This window comes from Pogona vitticeps, chromosome 4 (genome assembly GCF_051106095.1).
Source record: "Pogona vitticeps strain Pit_001003342236 chromosome 4, PviZW2.1, whole genome shotgun sequence".
NCBI lineage: Eukaryota > Metazoa > Chordata > Lepidosauria > Squamata > Agamidae > Pogona > Pogona vitticeps.
Genome location: NC_135786.1, coordinates 175,670,167 through 175,687,781, shown reverse-complemented (window position 1 = coordinate 175,687,781; position 17,615 = coordinate 175,670,167). Strand labels below are relative to the sequence as shown.

Genomic DNA, 17,615 nt, shown 5'->3' with positions numbered 1-17,615 from the left:
TAGGCTTCAAGCGTTCCCGATCCCCCCCACCCTGTCCCTGATGCCAGTAGCCTCCCCGCGCCGCCTACCCCGGCCGTTCTCGGACACCTGGAAGTCCGAGAACGGCTGGGGAAAGCGACACGGGGAGGCTTCAAGCGGCGGCTGCAGGGTGGGGGGGTGTCCGCCAGCGGGTGGGATCCAAGCCCAGGATGCCTGAAAGGCATTCCAATGCCACCACCCTCCCCCCGCGGCTTGGATCCGAGCCACAGCAGCTACCCCAGCCATGGCTGGACTCTAGGGAGTCCAGCCATGGCTGAGGTAGCTGCCGTGGGTCAGATCCAAGCCGCAGGGGGAGGGAGAAAACCGGATAATCCATTCCTATTGGAACGGATTAACCAGTTTCCAATGCATTCCTATGGGAAATGGTGCTTCACATAACAATGTTTTCACATAACGATTTTTTTTGAACCAATTAACATCGTTATTTGAGGCACCACTGTATCATATAGTTTCACAAAACGACCTTCTTTGAGCAGTGAATAACGTCTTGGAAGTGTTATTTTGTTTTCTTTTATTTGTTTTGTTTTGGGGTTTTTTGTTTTTGTTTTGTAAGAGATGGAAATGGGCATGAAGATCAAAATGTCCATAATGGCTGACAGGATAAGAAAATTCATGACCTTCCCTGCATTTGATTCAAAGGACATGAACTGGCAGAAAGAAACAGCAGCAAAAATAGCAAAATATATGTAGGAATACAGCTTTCTAGATGAAAAAAAAGCACAGTCCATTATCAGTACCCTATAGAATCATGCTCTATTGAGTCTGTTAGGCTTGGAAAAGGAGCCTGCGGAGTGTAAAAATGAAAGGTTATGCCCCCCTTTTTACATGGGAAAAGGGAAGTATGAAGATCAGAACCAATTAAGCAAGGATAAGTATTAAAATAAGATGGAAAAAGAAGGCGTGAACATATGAAAGGGGCTTATAAGTACACATACACGCAACACTTTCACACAGTTTTCCCCACTACAGCAGAGTTTGTCCAGTACTGGCCAAAACGGTCCTTCCATGACCAAGCTTAGTAAATTTATTTAGAAATATGATTCATAAAATGTGGAATATAAGTAATCCCCTGTTATATGAGACACATTACTTGCCTGAAAATAAACCCTTGAGCTATATTATCAGTATTAAAATGAAGCACTTAATAACTCAGTTAGAGAACAAACATCTGTTCACATACAGATTAATTAGTAGAGAAAGTAGATTTTGTAGAACCCTTCAGGCTGATCAGAGGAAGCAGAGAATATGTCTTCACTTGATGGAACAAGGAGGCATTAAGCCAGTTCTGAACAAACTTGATTATAAAATAATTTTGGAGTTTATGAATGTGTTTTTCTAAAAGGAAAATGAATGCTACACAATCATCAGTAATGCCTAACTTCTCCCTTGCTTTGATAGATAGATAGACAGACAGACAGGCAGGCAGACAGACAGACAGTTAAAATTTATATACCATTTTGTGTGCAGAGCTTCACAGTGTCTTTTTAGCAATGAAATGGATTGCTTATAAAAGAATTGTCCTGTGGGCATGGCCATAACCAATCAAGTAAAAAACACAGATTTATTTTAAATTATTGGGTTTGGTATTTTTAGGCCAAAATCCTGCCAGTTATGTTTGCAAGCATAACGCACATGACACAACATTTGGGAGCAAACTGACTCAGTTTAAGAAATTACTGTAGACATTATCTGTTGCATACTGAGTTGTGCAACTCAGCACACAGCAGATAATATCTGCAGGGATTTTTAAGGCCATTTGCCTGAAAAAATCATGCTCTTTGTTTTATACCTCTGTAAAATCTGAATAGGATTTTGTTCCTAACTCCTTTAAGCACTTTTATTTTTTGAAAACAGTGTGAACCATAGTGTATATAATTTGAAAAGACTGCGGCATATGATCATTTCTCCCAAGATAGCATAGAACATCAAGAAGAAACAATAATCTCATTTTTTTTACCAACAGGAAATCATATCTAAATCTAATCTTAGTGGTACTCTAGTACTACTCTTGTATATTAAAGGCATAATCAGGAAGTTGATTATCCTGCTTCTGTATTGTCTGGGTGGGGTTACCTATTTTTCCCCCTTCTCCCCCCAAAATGCTACTCTTTAGAACAAAGTGAGTCGCGGTGCTGCCAGCAGCTCCCAGGAACAGCTCCCAGGAAAAGCTGGAACTGCCCAGTCTGGGGTCGCTCTAGAAATGGGGGATCAAAGGAGCCATTTTGGCAGAGAGCTGTGAGCAACTCAACCCCACCCGAGGAGAGAACAAGAAATACAGTGTTTAAAATATATAATAACAAAGTAAGTTGAAGCCTTTGATTTATGAACAACCCTATTAAGATGAAAAAGAAATTAGAGTGAAAATACTTGGCCGAAAGAAGATAAGGAGCTTTTGTCTTTGCTGGAGGGAAGGTGGAGTACCACAGGACACGAAGGATGCAAACATCGTCACATTGTGTAAGAACAAAGGAGACAGGGGCAATAACTACCATGGCATCTCTCTTCTCAGAATTGTAGGGAAGCTGCTTGCCCGTGTTGTACTGAAGAGACTCCAGGTGCTTGCAGACAGAGTCTATCCAGAATCACAGTGTAGATTCCAAGCTAATAGACCCACCACTGACATGGTATTCTCCCTCCAACAGCTGCAGGGGAAATGTAGAGAACAACAACACTCTTTGTGGCCTTCATAGATCTGACAAAGGCCTTTGATCTGGAGTGGGATGATGAGAGATTATTTTTCAACTACTGATGGAAGGAGAAAGAAGATGAACCTCCTTCTGTCACACTGACTCAGCTCAAATGCTGTTTTACTGCTGCATTACTGCTGCATTAGTACTAGTCAAGCAGCCATCCAGGCAACTGTGGGTTCATTGGGAGGGACACAGCTTACCTGTTCCCCATCCTGTCTCCCAACCATAATTGCTGCTTTTGTGCTACAATTTGCCATGACAAAGTTAGCAGGGATGGACTTTTAAAATAGTACTTCCCAAGATTGGACGTCCACGTCGATTCTTTAACATCAACAGGTGCTTTCATGAGGAAATGAAGGGCCCTGTAGTTTCTGATGGTTCAACATCAGATCCCTTTGACATAAAAAGCAGAGTGAAACAAGGCTGTGTCTTCATGCCGACCCTGTTTGGGATCTTTTTTGCTTTCATTCTGAACCACGCCTTTGGAACTGCAGCAGGAAGTGTCTATCTCAGGACTAGATCAGAAAGAAAGCTCTTTAATCTCTCTAGATTGAGAGGAAGACCAAAGTCCAGCTGAAATGCATGTGGGACTTCCTCTTTGCCGATGATGCAGCTGTTGTTGCACACTCTGCTAAAGACCTCCAACAACTCATGAATCATTTTACCAAGGCCTGCCAAGACTTTGGATTAACAGTCAGCCTGAAGAAAACAAAAGTCATGGGCCAGGGTGTGGACTCACCTCCCTCTATTACCATCCCCACACAAGAAATGGAGGTTGCCCATGATTTTGTGTACCTTTCCTCAGCAATCTCTGACACACTCTCCCTAGATGTCGAGCTGGATAAATGCATTGGGAAAGCAGCTACCATGTTCTCTAGACTCACAAAGAGAGTATGGCTGAATGAGAAGTTGATGGCATATACCAAGATCCAGGTCTATAGAGTCTGTGTCCTGAGCACACTCCTGTACTGCAGTGAGTCCTGGACCCTTTGTGCATGGCAGGAGAGGAAGCCGAACATGTTCCATATGCATTGTCTCCAACACATTTTTGGTACCACCTCGCAAGACAAAGTTACAAATAAAGTAGTCCTAGATCGAGTTGGAATTTTCAGCATGTATACATTACTGAAACAGTGACGTCTACGTTGGCTTGGGCATGTTGTGAGAATGGCTGATGGTTGGATTCCAAAAGATCTCTTGTATGGAGAATTAGTGCAGGGAAATCGCCCCAGAGGGAGACCACAGCTGCGATACAAGGACATCTGCAAGTGGGATCTGAAGACCTTAGGAATAGACCTCAACAGATGGGAAACCTTGACATCTGACCATTCAGCCTGGACGCAGGTGGTGCATCACGCCCTCTCCCAATTTGAAGAGACCCTTATCCATTGGAAGAAAGCAGAGCTACGGAAACAAGAGGAGCGTACTGAGAAAATATGAGAAGTGACAGAAAGGGATACTCAGGTGTGCGGAATGACTGTCCAAATCAAAAGGAAATTGAACGGTGGGATGTATTTTACAAATGGTCTCAGTTTCCTCACAGTGTTGAAGTAACTTAGGTTTAAACTAAAATATAACTGTACGTTGATAACTGGAGGATAAGCAAATAATAGTTAAAAAAAAGAAAAAAGCAGAAAGTGGATTTGTTATTGAAATATGAATAGTTTGGATGATTGTATACTCTGTGTTCTCCTATCCTCTAATCTTTTCCCTTTCCTCCCACTTCTTTTTACCTTTTGTATTCCCTACCCTATTCCTAGTAGTTAAAAAATAAATATAAAAAATTAGAACAAAGCGCAAACAATGTTGTGGTGTGGAACAGGATGTGCATGTCTAAGGAACTTAAAGAGTCAGAGCCATTTGAAATGTTAATTAATTACAGTATGCTAATGCAGTGCAAAGGTACTAAAGAGAATGAGTAAAGACCAAGTAATTGTAAAACATCTAAAATGGTAGAACACTTTGGCTGAAATCCTGTGGTTTCTTGAAAATTCTATAATTTTAAACCATGCAGACTGGATGGTGTCAACAACCAGTAACAGATGCCTTTAATTTCATTAAATTAAAAATGCCTCATCCATCCTTTCAGGTTCTGTGACTCCCTGAGGAGTCCTTTTGCAGCCAGGAAGCCTTTGGGAGCCTAGGCATACATGAAGAGAACCCTTTAATATTGGAAATCCCACTGCTAGATCAGGTTAGTTGGCTAGTTGGTGGTGATTCAGCAGAACCATGAACCACCACGAATCCCGGAAAAACTAACAAGTTCATGGTTTGTTTTTATGGTTCGTGCCAAGGGGCGGGCTACCTGTTCCTGCCACCTCCACTTCCACTGCCATACGTGCATAGGAAGCTGGGCCAGCTGGCTCTGGGGCAGCTGTGGCAGCAGCTAGGTGGAAGCAATGGGGGCAGTGGGAAGAGGCAGGTGGGCACTGCCTTTTGCTGATGCAAATGAAGCACCAGAGAGAGAGAGAGAAAAAAATAGTATTTTGTTTTACTTCGGCAAAACAGAATCCTCAAACTTTGTTGTGAAGCGAACCAGAAACCAGCCTGGTTCATCGAGTTTTTTTGGTTCGTTGTTTGTTTCAAGGCCATCTCTATTTAGAAAGATTAGAGATACAGGAGGGTTTTGTTTGTCTTCGTTTCGCTTTGCTTTGAACATACACTGCTGAGATCAAAAGTAAAAACTGGAGACTTCAATTCCTCTTGCACCCCTCTCCTGGCTTAGTGTTCTATCACAGTTTGGAATTTAGATGATGGTTTCCTGTCATGCCTCAGAGTTGTGTTTATGTTGCTCCACTGGCAAGGCTTTCTCTTTTGGATGAGTGAATTTTCCCTCTCTGGATAACGGTGTTTATTGACTGCACTTTATGAAGCATATCCTGTGCTCTCTTTTCTGTTCTGCTTCCAAGCCTATTTTTTTTACTTTGCAAAACAAATTTACTTTCGGCTCCAACTACTAGAATATAGGCCTGCCAAATATTGCTGTACTTCCTCTGCACCCCCGCTGCATTTAGAATCAAGGGCTCAGGGACTCCTGCATCACATAACTGTATTTACATCTCGGTATGTAGCTTTTTGTTCCCTAGCTTCTTGGCTCATTTGCCAGCTGCTCTGTGCAAACACATTTTTAAAACTGCTTTAAAAATATCCACAGGAAAAGCAAAAGCAACACTTGCATTATCTCTAGCTTCTTCCCCTACAATGCAGCCTTCTTTTATATTTCCCTCACTTTGCGCAGACAGTAAGAATGGACGGTTTTTAATTTTGTCTTGCCATTTGTAAGGCAAACAGTAATAGTCAAACAATCCTACACTGCTGTGCTACTATCATGGCATCCTCAAATTCTGAACTGTTGCTCTCTTCAGAAGGAAGAAAGCACTATAAGATGCCACAAAGAGGGAAGTACACAAACACGCCTTTGATAATGATAAACTGTAAACAAATGCTCATTGGTGGCATCCATCCACATGTAACATTTTAAAAGCTACAATTCATGCAAGGCAATCACCCTATTCAGGTGTTAAAGTTTGAAAGGGTATAGGGCTGTGGATATGGTGGGGAGTGCCCATAAGCCCACATTTCCTCACTGCTCCTTGGAAATCAGGCAAACTTCTGGAGGTTCATGAGGAAGATCTGCAGAGGCACTTAGATCCACTTGTACTTCCATGGTGGAATTGCATTGCTATAAAACCAATTGCTTGAATCCTAAACCAAACATACACTTTAATGTAAAATATTCTGTCTCCTCCCCGATACACTCTCTTTTGCCACATTTGCTCATTAGGCATAACGAGGAACCTTTAGCTTATTGTACTTTTTTTTTAAAAAAAATCAGGTTTACAAAAGAAACCCAAATCCTGTGTAAAGGATGTGTAGAAGGAAGAGGGAGGGATCTTTTACTCACAGCTATCTTACACTGAGCAGGGGGTCGGAACAGAAAATCTTCAAGGTCCCATCCAATGCTGTTGTTGAAGGTGAATGGCATTCATTTTCATTTGGGTACTTGCAATGCAGAATCATTGCTTTGGCTGAACAATGGCTTGACTTGTATCTATGTGTCCATTCCACTGAAGCGATAAAGCCTAGACGACTCCATTACTCTGCCAGGGATAGCCATCAAGTGCCAAGAGCTACTCTCAGCAAAGAATACCACCTCATATCCATTACATGTATGCCCCTTTAACAGCTGCAATTTCCCTAGCATTTTGGAGCTTGAGCCAACTAAAAGCACCTACGGACAAAATAAAAGTTAGATAGGAACATCCACCAGAGCATGGCACACTATTTATAATATCTAGCTGAAGCTCTGCAAGTATGTTAAAAGAAAATGGGTTGTTAAGAATGCAGAAATAAAACATGAACGCCCAGACTGTTTATCAGAAAAAAATGTACTGTATTCTGGGGAAAAAAATGAACTCTGCATGTGTCATTCTTCAGCATTCAGCACCTCCCCCAGCCTGTCCAGATGCTACATTTTTCAGGAGTCATTATAGATACATGTTGCTTCTATTGCATATCCTTAAAACACAGTATTTTCTCTGCAAGCCTCACAGCTGATGTGAGGGAGGGCAGCCTTGTGTCTATGAAGAAAGATGATACCAATGCTATGCCATAATTTGTCTTCCAGTTTTCCAAAAGATTCATTTCCCTAAGAATGAGGTATCCACAGAGCACTCTTGAACCCTTTTTTACATTTTTAAAAACATATTTTGGAGTTTATCGTAAAATTGGCTTTTTCTTTTTTTCTGTTCCACATGTCATCATCACTCTGCAGCTTTTCTAGCTGTCCACATTTTCTGATCAGAAAAGATCTGGAGAAGAATCTACCTTATGATGTATTTCCTTAGTTGTTGTGGGTTTTTCAGGCTCTTTGGCCATGTTCTGAAGGTTGTTCTTCCTAACGTTTCGCCAGTCTCTGTGGCTGGCATCTTCAGAGGACAGCACTCTGTGCTTTAGTAAAGTGTAGAAAGGGGGATAGGATGCTGATTGCTGCAGAAATAATAATACAATCTAATGCAAAACATGTACACACACTCCTTAGCCACTGCATAATGAAAGTTAGTACCAGAATCCTGAATCTCATTTCTTTAACATTTCTCTTCCTCCAAAATTAATTTCAGTGGAAATTTCTTTTCTACCACATTGACCAAGAACAACCAAAATAATTATGGGTAAAAAAATTCAGCATAGCATGGACAGTATTTTAGATAGCTCTATAAAGACAACAAAGGCTTTGCATAATGTAGCAACAAACCCTTCTGCTTAATTAACCAGCACAATGCTTCATACAAAACTAATCTTAATATGCAGAGGACTCGTCTTATGAAATGACTTACCTTTCTGTTTACTGACTCCTAACAGAGCCCAGCAGAGGAATAAAACTGAAAGAGATTCCAGGGAGCAAGCAACCAGAACAAGCAACCAGAGAGACCTAACACGAGTTTGGTGGGAGCAAGCTAGTAGGGAAAAGTAGTAGGGAAAGGATTTACTGGAGGAAGAGACAAAAGAAAAGGGGACACCAAGGAGACATAGGTAGAAAGGTAGATGAGAATTAGACAGTCACAACAATAATACAAGGGGGGGATGATAAAGGAAAGATGCATCTCAAAATCATTACCCATTAAAACTTCATGACTGAGATTGATACCAGGTAACCTCTGGGAATTTCTCATTCAGAAGCATCTTGCACTCAATTTAAGAGGAAGGGGTGTGTCTTGATAACTGCTGAGAGAAGTTGTGATTATTGGAAGGGCCTTTCTGCTTGCTGACTCCTAACAGAGCACAGCAGAAGAATAAAACTGACACAGGCCCCAGAAGTGAGCCACTAGAGCTGTCAAATAAGAGCTAGCAGGAATTTAACAGCTGAGTCAGCAGAGGAGGCCAAGGAGAAGAGGGTGCTAAGGAAATTATTTGTTTCTGAATATGGCTATATGTTAGGTAACTTCCCTGCATCCTTCAAGACAGACAAGATAAGGAAAGGGCACTCATAGACAAACAGAAGAAAGTTTAAAAGGTAACAAGGATTATGGAGTGAAGAGACATGTCTGTGGTGGTGACCTGCAAAGTGCATGCAGTGTTTGCATTTGTACCTGAGAACAACACAGCATACACATGTAGGAACTGCAAACTGGTAGAACTGTTTGAAGAAAAGGTGAATGAACTGGAGCAGTGTTATGGAAATATCCACCTATAGTAGAAATAAATCTACAAGTCTGGAGTGAAAATGAGAAATTAAATTCTTTATTGTGACGCAGTTGCAACAACGGAGAGCAAGAGAGGGCAATTAGCAAACCAATCACAGTCTCTCACTCTGCCCAAAAAGTATTGTGCATAAGATTATATACCTGTAACACCCCTGGTAACTCCCCAATTTCCTCACCTGTCTGAGGCCAATTGGTCTATGAGTTCACACTCTGACTAAAATCTCAACTCCCATTCCCCCTCACTTCTACATGATTTGGAATACTAATTTAATGTGTTTTTACCTTTGCAAAACAAGCTGGCACTACAAGCTATCTTATCTTAAATGTCAGATATCATCCCATACCAGAAATTCTTCATAGGTCACATAGCAAAAGCAAGGAATAATATTAGCAGAGGATAATATGATAAGTAAAACATGCTGGAAAGCATGATATAAGCAAAACTAAGCAAAAGCGTCTAGCGAGTTTTTTTGGTGCCCCGCAAGACGAAGATATTTTTGTCTTGCGAGGTATGTTTTCCCATAGGAATGCATTGAAATTTAATTAATTTGTTCCTATGGGATTTTTTTTTAAAAGTCGCTTTCCAGGTAGGGAGCTGGGGAAGCACCATTGGAGGACTGGAAGGAGTCCCCTGCAACTGCCTCCAGTGGTGCTTGGCAAGCCTCCAAATGGAAAAGGGCGGAGGAAAAGGGCAGGAAGTTCCAAAATGGTGCTGGTGCCCAGCTCCATTGGAGGACTGCTGGGGGACCTCTGAAAGCAGTGATCATGGTTGCGGGGGACCCCCCACCAGTCCTCTGAAGACTTCCCCAGCACTATTTTTGAACTTTCCATCCCTTTCCCTTGCCTTTTTCCATTCAGAGGCTTGCCTCCAATGGTGCTCAGCAAGCCTCCAAATGGAAAAAGGCAGGGGGAAGGGGCGGGAAGTTCAAAAATGATACTGGGGGAGGCTTGCCCAGCACCATCGGAGGACTGCCGGGAGACCTCTGAAAGTGGCAATCATGGTTGCAGGGGACCCCCGCCAGCCCTCCGATAGTGCTTCCCCAGCTCCCTACCTGGTAAGTGACTTTTTAAAATTTTTCCTCTATAGGAATGCATTAATTAAATTTCAATGCAATCCAATGGGAAAACTCACCTTGCAAGACGGCAGATCTCGTGGAACGAATAATTTTCGTCTTGCGAGGCACCACTGTACTGGAGGTGGAAAACAGCAGCCAAAGCAGAGAAGGGGATTGCTGAGGAGAGAACATATACTACATAGTGGAGGAAGTACCGTGGTAGAAGCACTGGAAAAGAATCACATTTCAGAGCTTAAAAAGAAGACACCAGAGGAGCTGCAAAATTTGGCAATGATTATTAATCAATAACAAACGCAAACTGTACATTAGGTCTGGGAAAGCAAATGCCAAACATCACTATGATATAGAGTTTCCATACTCTTTTTTCTGCCTTCAGTTAACCCATCAGGATAGGTTTCTCTTTTGACTTCATGCCCTTGAAGAATCTAAATAAAGACTAGTTGTTCTGAGTCATTACTAGCTGAAATTGTTCAAGTGCTTTGTGAAAATTGTGTGAAGCTTTGTTTTTCTCTTAGCACAAAAAAAAAGAAAGTCTGTTTTATTTTTTTAAAAGAGCAGGACTGTGTTGAATTTTCATAAAACTTCACTTTTCACCAAAAAATGGAAAGTTAAGTGTCATCAACCATTCACTGCAAAACTAATAACCTTCTCAAAAAGAAATTGTTTTTGTTGCAAAATGGCTGTTTTTTATTTGCATGAATGGAGTGCTCTCTTGAGATTACATCTGTAATATAGTATCTACAGCTAAAATCACTGCCAACTGTAGCTTCATCATTTTGCAATGTTCACATCTATAAATGAAGAAAGAGCCAATATTGCAGACAGTGAAGTGCATATATCTACTGCTTGCAGTATGTTATGACATGAAACAGCTTACATCCCTGGGTTACTAAGCTACTAATATAGAGTTCTGCAAGGAATTAATAGACAGTTGAAACATGGTAAATAGAAAGAAAGAAAGAAAGAAAGAAAGAAAGAAAGAAAGAAAGAAAGAAAGAAAGAAAGAAAGAAAGAAAGAAAGAAAGAAGTAGGGGTTGATATGAAGAAATGACAAAAAAGAAGAATCCCACTCATTTGAGTTCAATCCTAATTTTTTGGAAATAATAAGAAGCATATATTGCCATCATATTAGCAAAGAGGCATTAAACTAAACTATTCATCTGTTTTCCACCTCCATTGTTATTAACTGCCAAAAAATAAAATCAAACAAACAAACAAAAAACCCCACCTGGGTTTGAGGATTTCAAAATGTGCACGTGGCCACTGCAAGCAACTGAGCATTACATCGTTCCAGAAAACAACTTTTGTGTTCTTAGGCTAAACTGTGGCTGTTTCCTGTCACCTGTTTCATTTTATTTTTCCATTTATGATTTCTCTTTCCTCCAGTGACTTCGGTGTTCTGTCCTTAGCTCCCCTATTTCCTACTTTATCTTCACAACTATTCTGAGACATTAACGAGGATTAGAGAATACAACTGGCCCAAGGTCAGAATGTATTTCATGGCAGAGTTGGCATTTGAACTCACACCTACTGAATCCTAGCCTAACCATTGCACTGCACTGCACTGGCTTTACACACTACAGTTAAATTGAACTCCTCTGGCCATTGTCCCATAATTTTCCTCATTATGTAAAGGGAAGATGTCAGTGTTGTTTGTGTTACAGATGGATGAATCTCTTCATTTTGCTTTCTAGTAGTTTTACATTTTTTGGATCTTAATTTCATTCTATTCAATTTCTTCACCAGTTTGCAATTTTTTAAATGGATCATACAGTTTTAATGTGCATTTCTTCTTCCAATAAAAACATCTCTTGTGGGCAGTTACATCTAGATGTATGTGTTTTTGTAAGCAATCAGTCTAATACAATTAATTTCCCGTATTATTTGCTCAAATATATGGCCTCAGTGTTCACTTTCCCCTTATATACACCCATTTCAGTGTATTTTTTCATTAGAAAGCTACACTGCAAAATTCAGAGAAATGTGGATACTAATGTATAACGGCATTTTTGTTTATTCTGGTTTAGGAAGTGTTGTTCACAAACTCAACCAATGTCTCTTCTAATTCTAGTTGGAGCTATATAGAGCAAATCCAAATGTCACTGACACTCTAAGGCCAAATGGCTGACCTAGATGACTAAAAGCTGGATCCTGAAATGCAGAAAGCAAATCTGTTGGCCCTTGCACAGAGGATTCATTCTACCTCCAGTCATAGAGAACTGTGTTGCACATTACACAAGAGGGCTCCCAGCACTAGATGTGCAGATCTCATGAAAATTCATCAGGGTCTGCTCTAGTTCTAATCCAGGAGCCTCCTAATTAAGGTCCTTGAGCATCTTAACAAAACAAAACAAAAATGCATGCTGACATAAGGGAAAATTGAAGGCCCATTGGGTCAATTCTCTGATACAACTTCCAGACACAGAAAAGCCTGTCCTTGGTAAATCCATTTTATATATATATTTCCATTGTGTATTTCTATGTTGTAAGCCACCTAGAGTGGTCTTAACCAACTAGATAGGCGGGATATAAATAAAATAAATAAATGGCATGTGTAACAAAATAAAAGCCAAAGTCTTGTGGCACCATTAAGACTAAGAGGTATATTTTAGCATGAACTCTTGTGGATTATGATCTACTTCTTCAGGAATATGGGGTATCATATTTACATAGGCCACAGGCTTGTATACATCATTATGCTGGAAAAGACTGAGTGAAATGGAATACTAAAATAACAGTAGGATCTTGATCACTAGAGAAAGACAGGAAAATGAGTGGGGAGGCAAGAGGCAGTATTTTGATCTGAAAGAACTATCAAATATTATGACATTGATAGGGATCGATACATGATAAGTGCAACATTGAGATACATGCAGACATGTCAGAATTTTATTATTTATATCTCCCAGCATCATTTCAAACAGCACACATCTCAGTGGTGAATTGCTACCATTTAAGACACCAGTGCCTGTTGTGTGACTTAGTATGAGATAAGAAAAGCAAGCACCGTCTTCCTAACCAGTGGCAATCTGCAGTTGAAATTTATGCTATAGAAGTTAATTGTGGTCTAAGTAGGTAATAGGTTTCCAGCCACACACTTAAAACACCCCCACAAAACACAGAATACACATTTCATTTAATGTAATCGGAATGTGGTTTCAGTGTTTGGATAATACATTTTTACAAGAGCACATTTATCCACCATGGCAGATTAAAGTGTCTCTGGCGGCTAGTCACATATATGGAGAGCCACAAAACAGAGTATAGCAAAGGATTTCCATTAAAGATCAGACCAGATGTTTAGCTTGTACTCAGAAGAACAGCTCCCTTACCACTGTTTATTTGGCACCGCATGTGCTGTCTGCTGCATTACACACTTTAACTTCCCTCTGTATTTTGCACTTCAGTGTGATTTATTTTCTTATTGGTCACTGGCAGGTAAACACAACCTTTATTTGCTAGTCTGATTGTTGAGGGCTAATAACACATTTTATTTATGTTTACCTTGACACAATGCAATCAGCAATATAGGTGTAGAATCATCATGCCCTGTCATTATAGCTGGGAACCCTTGTTTCTCTCATCTTCTAGAGAAAGTCGGCTCCGCCAGTGCTCCTTGCCGAGCGGAGCTCCTTTGCCATTCCCCCCCAGGAATATTGCAAGATGTGATTTTGCATCCCTTACCAGGGGAGAGCATCCTTAAAAGGACACTCCCCCACATGCTTATCCTTTTTTCTGAGGCTTTCATCCCACCCACCCTCCTTTCAAACAAGTGTGAGTCTGACTAGTAACCCTGCTGGGGGCCGGATAGGAATTTTTGACTTGTTACCGGAATTGGCAAGTTGGTTGCAGGGATTCTTCACCTATCCTACATTGGCATAGGGCTATTCTTTGTTACAGGTTGTGGTTGCCAAGGTATTTGCTTAGGTCACACAGTGGGTACTGTGGAAGGAACTAGGATTGGTGAGTGCCCATGGAACACAAAGGAAGTGATAGCATGTCCAACCTTGAGGCGCTGCAGATTGTGAGGTTACACTGCCAGGAGGAAGGTCCAGCCGAGGCCCCCACTGGGTTGAGGGCCGCCAAAGAGAGGGGGCTTACAGGCCTTGGGGGGGGCTTGATATTTCGCTGGATGGGGTCATGCTGTCTTAAAGAACATGAGACAACAGGGCATGGGACTCACCCATATAAGGTTGGGGAGACCCCTGAGACCTTCAGCTCCAAACCTGTTTCCACACTACCACAGGCTACTGGTTTTCTGTGGGCAAGAAGTTATCTGAGGTTCTAAATAAAGTGTTGCCCTAGTTTACCCCATCACCTGTGTCTCACCTCTTTATTCTCGGGTAGGAGTGCAAAGGAGAGGAGATCACACCATTCATCTCCTTGCCTGTGAAAATTTCCAAATATTTTATTATGTATGTGAGTTTGAGTATATTTTATCACTCCAAAAGGTACCGCAAAGCCTCCGAAACATGTGGCACTCTTTGTTTCGTAATCAGGAGGTGAAAAAACATGAAAAACAACCAATGTCACTGAGAATCTTTAAAACAGTGAGAATCTTTTCCACCGTACTTCAAATAATCTTTGCTGACCTTAACACCTGATGTCCATGTACAATGCAGATGGAGTTGGTCCTCCTCAAGATATACCCCATACCCTCATGAGATCCTCATGCACCAAACCATGCATGTTCTTCCTTGCAATGGTTTTGTAAATTGTAAAATAGTTAAAGAAAAATATGCATGAAATAATAATGTGTTTGTGATTTTTCCTGCAACCAGAGAAACATGCAAAGAGGGAGTTTCTGCAGCAAAGTGCATGGATTCTCCATTAATCAAGGACAGGGAAACTTTGTCCCTTGTTTAGAACTCCACAATCCTTTACAAGTAGCTAAGCTGAAAGTGGATATCTGGCAAGCAAAATGGTTTCTACCTCTGATTTAGAACCTAGGCCTAGCTATGAGAGAGGTGGGTGAGATTCCTTGTTGTAAATGTCATCACAAATAAACTATGTGGTAGGTAGTGCAGGTTACAAAATCTCTGGGTTTTTGTTTTTTTCTGCCACATGCAGGAGCTCAAAGTGTGAAGCCAGCATGTACAAGTATGTTGAACAGAAAAGCTTATAAAATAGCAGCCTTCATATCTATTAGTTTTAGCCTTGCAAACACCATTCTTGGTCTTTCCCCCTCCCTCTTTGCAATGCTTTGCTCTTGATATTTGGAGTCTCCACTAATAAGTTCAAAGATGTAATGATGCCATTATAGATAATTAGTTTGTGCCATTTACAATGCTAATCTGCTTAATTAGAGCAAATGATAGATGCTTCAGCTAATGCAGTGAAAAGAGTGAAGTGGTCCAGGTAGTGGGACTGAAAAACAACAGTGTTCAGGTAATCAGAGAAAAGTCAGTATTTTTTTGCATTAACCTTAGAGGCAAAAAGGTTGCATTTCAAATAAGCAGACTAAATTGTTCTGGAGACTTTATCGCCCTCAGAAGAGTGTGGCCTAATCAGCACTGCTGCAGTTTCGAACACAAAGAACATTGCCGAGGAAACCTGGTCAAAATCTGTTTGGCATTTGTAAAGATAGGGAAAGAAATTTGTAATGAGTTGCTAGCACACAATATTTATCCAAAAGAAATTTGATACAATTCCCGCCTCCCACCAGTTACCCTGAAATGTGAAACAGTAGATGGTATCTGTAGTTATAGTTAAAGTTTAGCTTTAAAGTCTTGAATAGAAAAATAAATCTCACACTTCAGGTAGCTGAACAAAGCTTTTCTATAGGCAGAGAGCATCACAGTCTACAGCTAAGACCTGAGTCACCAAAGGAAGGAAGGAAGGAAGGAAGGAAGGAAGGAAGGAAGGAAGGAAGGAAGGAAGGAAGGAAGGAAGGAAGGAAGGAAGAAGAGAGACTGTAAAGGAGTTGGCCTCTTGATTTTGCTATCTATGAATTAAGTCATTATAATGATTTTAGTAAAGATACATACTCTTGATCTTTCTTAAATACACACACACACACACACACACACACACACACGTGTATCACCATCAACATGAGTTGGGACCTTTCAGGTGGACTGGACATTTTATTTCCAAACTATGGATGATGATATCATCAGATTTACACAACTTAAGTTACAGAATAAGATTTCAGCCAATGGTTGTCTTGACAGCTGATTTCCATGGTGCAGAAAGAGAATGTCAGTGGACATCAGCAACCTACTTAGGATTTTATTCTCATTGGACTGCCCCTTCATGGATACAGGGGTGAAAGGAAGGGAAAAGATGAAGCAGTGGAGAAAGGAAAGGTCAATACAAATGGAGAAAGCACAGTGTAAGAAAAATATTACTGTGCTTGAGTAAACAGATAGTGCAAAGTGGTCTCAGAATTGGTTATGGAAGTGGAGATGGTGCATATCAGATACCAGATACCAGACATCCTTAGGGCAATATTTTCATGCACCTTTCTTCCACTGACTAGACATCTCACTAGATCAGAACAAATTTTGGACATAAGACTTCACAGCATAATGATTCTTGATTTAATATATTTTAAAAATCATTTTATGTTATGAAATAGCTTTGAATATTTCCAAATCTTGGAAAGAAATTAGTGGTGATGGTAGTGATGATGATGTTTATAAATGCTTGTGTGGATGTGTGCATGCATGCAAGGGAGGGTGAGAGTATGTATGCTTTCTAAAATAATTATAATAATTTAATCCCTTGATAGCAAAATCAAGAGGACGTCTCCATTACAATACATCTCATTGTTTCATGAAGCAGGTCTTAGGTGTAGTGTTTTCTACCTGTAGAAAAACATCATCAGCCCTATGCAACATATTTCCATGAACAGGATTTCACCATATGGTGGATGTATTGATCTCAGTGCCAACTCCCAGGATCTATAAATAACATCAGCAATCCCTGCATCCTAGATGTTTTCAACTAAAGCATCTAATCTAGACCAGAATGTTAATCTAGACCAAGAGTACAAAGCAATAACCCATTGTACAGATGGATTATATGTATCCTTTTATCTGTTTATATGTTCCCTGCAATCCTTCAGACCACTGCTCTCCCAGCAAAATTTAATTTTTCAGCAAAAAGAAAAACAGAGAGAGTATTGCCACCTCTGTCAGCCTGCCAGTAGGACTTAAGTGTGCTTGGGTCCTTCTTCACACATTCCTTCATCTCACATCCCTCAGCAACTGATATTCAGAGATATGTTGCTTTTCTGATATTGGAGGTGATATGGAGTCATTCTGACCATCGCTCCCTTGACCATAGCTGATGGTAGCTAATTTCCATAATTTCTCTCAGTCATCTTTAAAACTCATCCAGATTACTAGCCTTTGCTACATCCTGTCACAATTCCACAGTTTAATAATTTGACAAATGAATAAGTACTTCTTTTATCTGTGTAGAACTTCTCACTCTTCAGCTTCAGTGGCTGATCCCAAGTTCTAGTACTATGAGACAAGGGGGGGGGCAAGCCTCTTCTATGTTTTGCACACCAAATTAAGTTGCACATACCTTTATCATATTTTTCCTTACGCTCCTCTTTCCTAAGCAAAATAGTCCCAAAATATTGTCACCTTTTATCA

At 40.6% G+C, this 17,615-nt stretch overlaps 1 long non-coding RNA gene across 1 annotated transcript in view; it reads right to left on the bottom strand.

Moving 5' to 3' along the window:
* LOC144588538 (uncharacterized) overlaps positions 1-13,491 on the bottom strand; it is a 132,263-nt gene extending 118,772 nt beyond the window's left edge. Inside the window, exon 1 of the long non-coding RNA XR_013544144.1 lies at positions 6,634-13,491. This is a non-coding gene — a long non-coding RNA (uncharacterized LOC144588538). The remainder of the gene's footprint in view (positions 1-6,633) is intronic.
* Between the last annotated feature and the right edge of the window lie 4,124 nt (positions 13,492-17,615).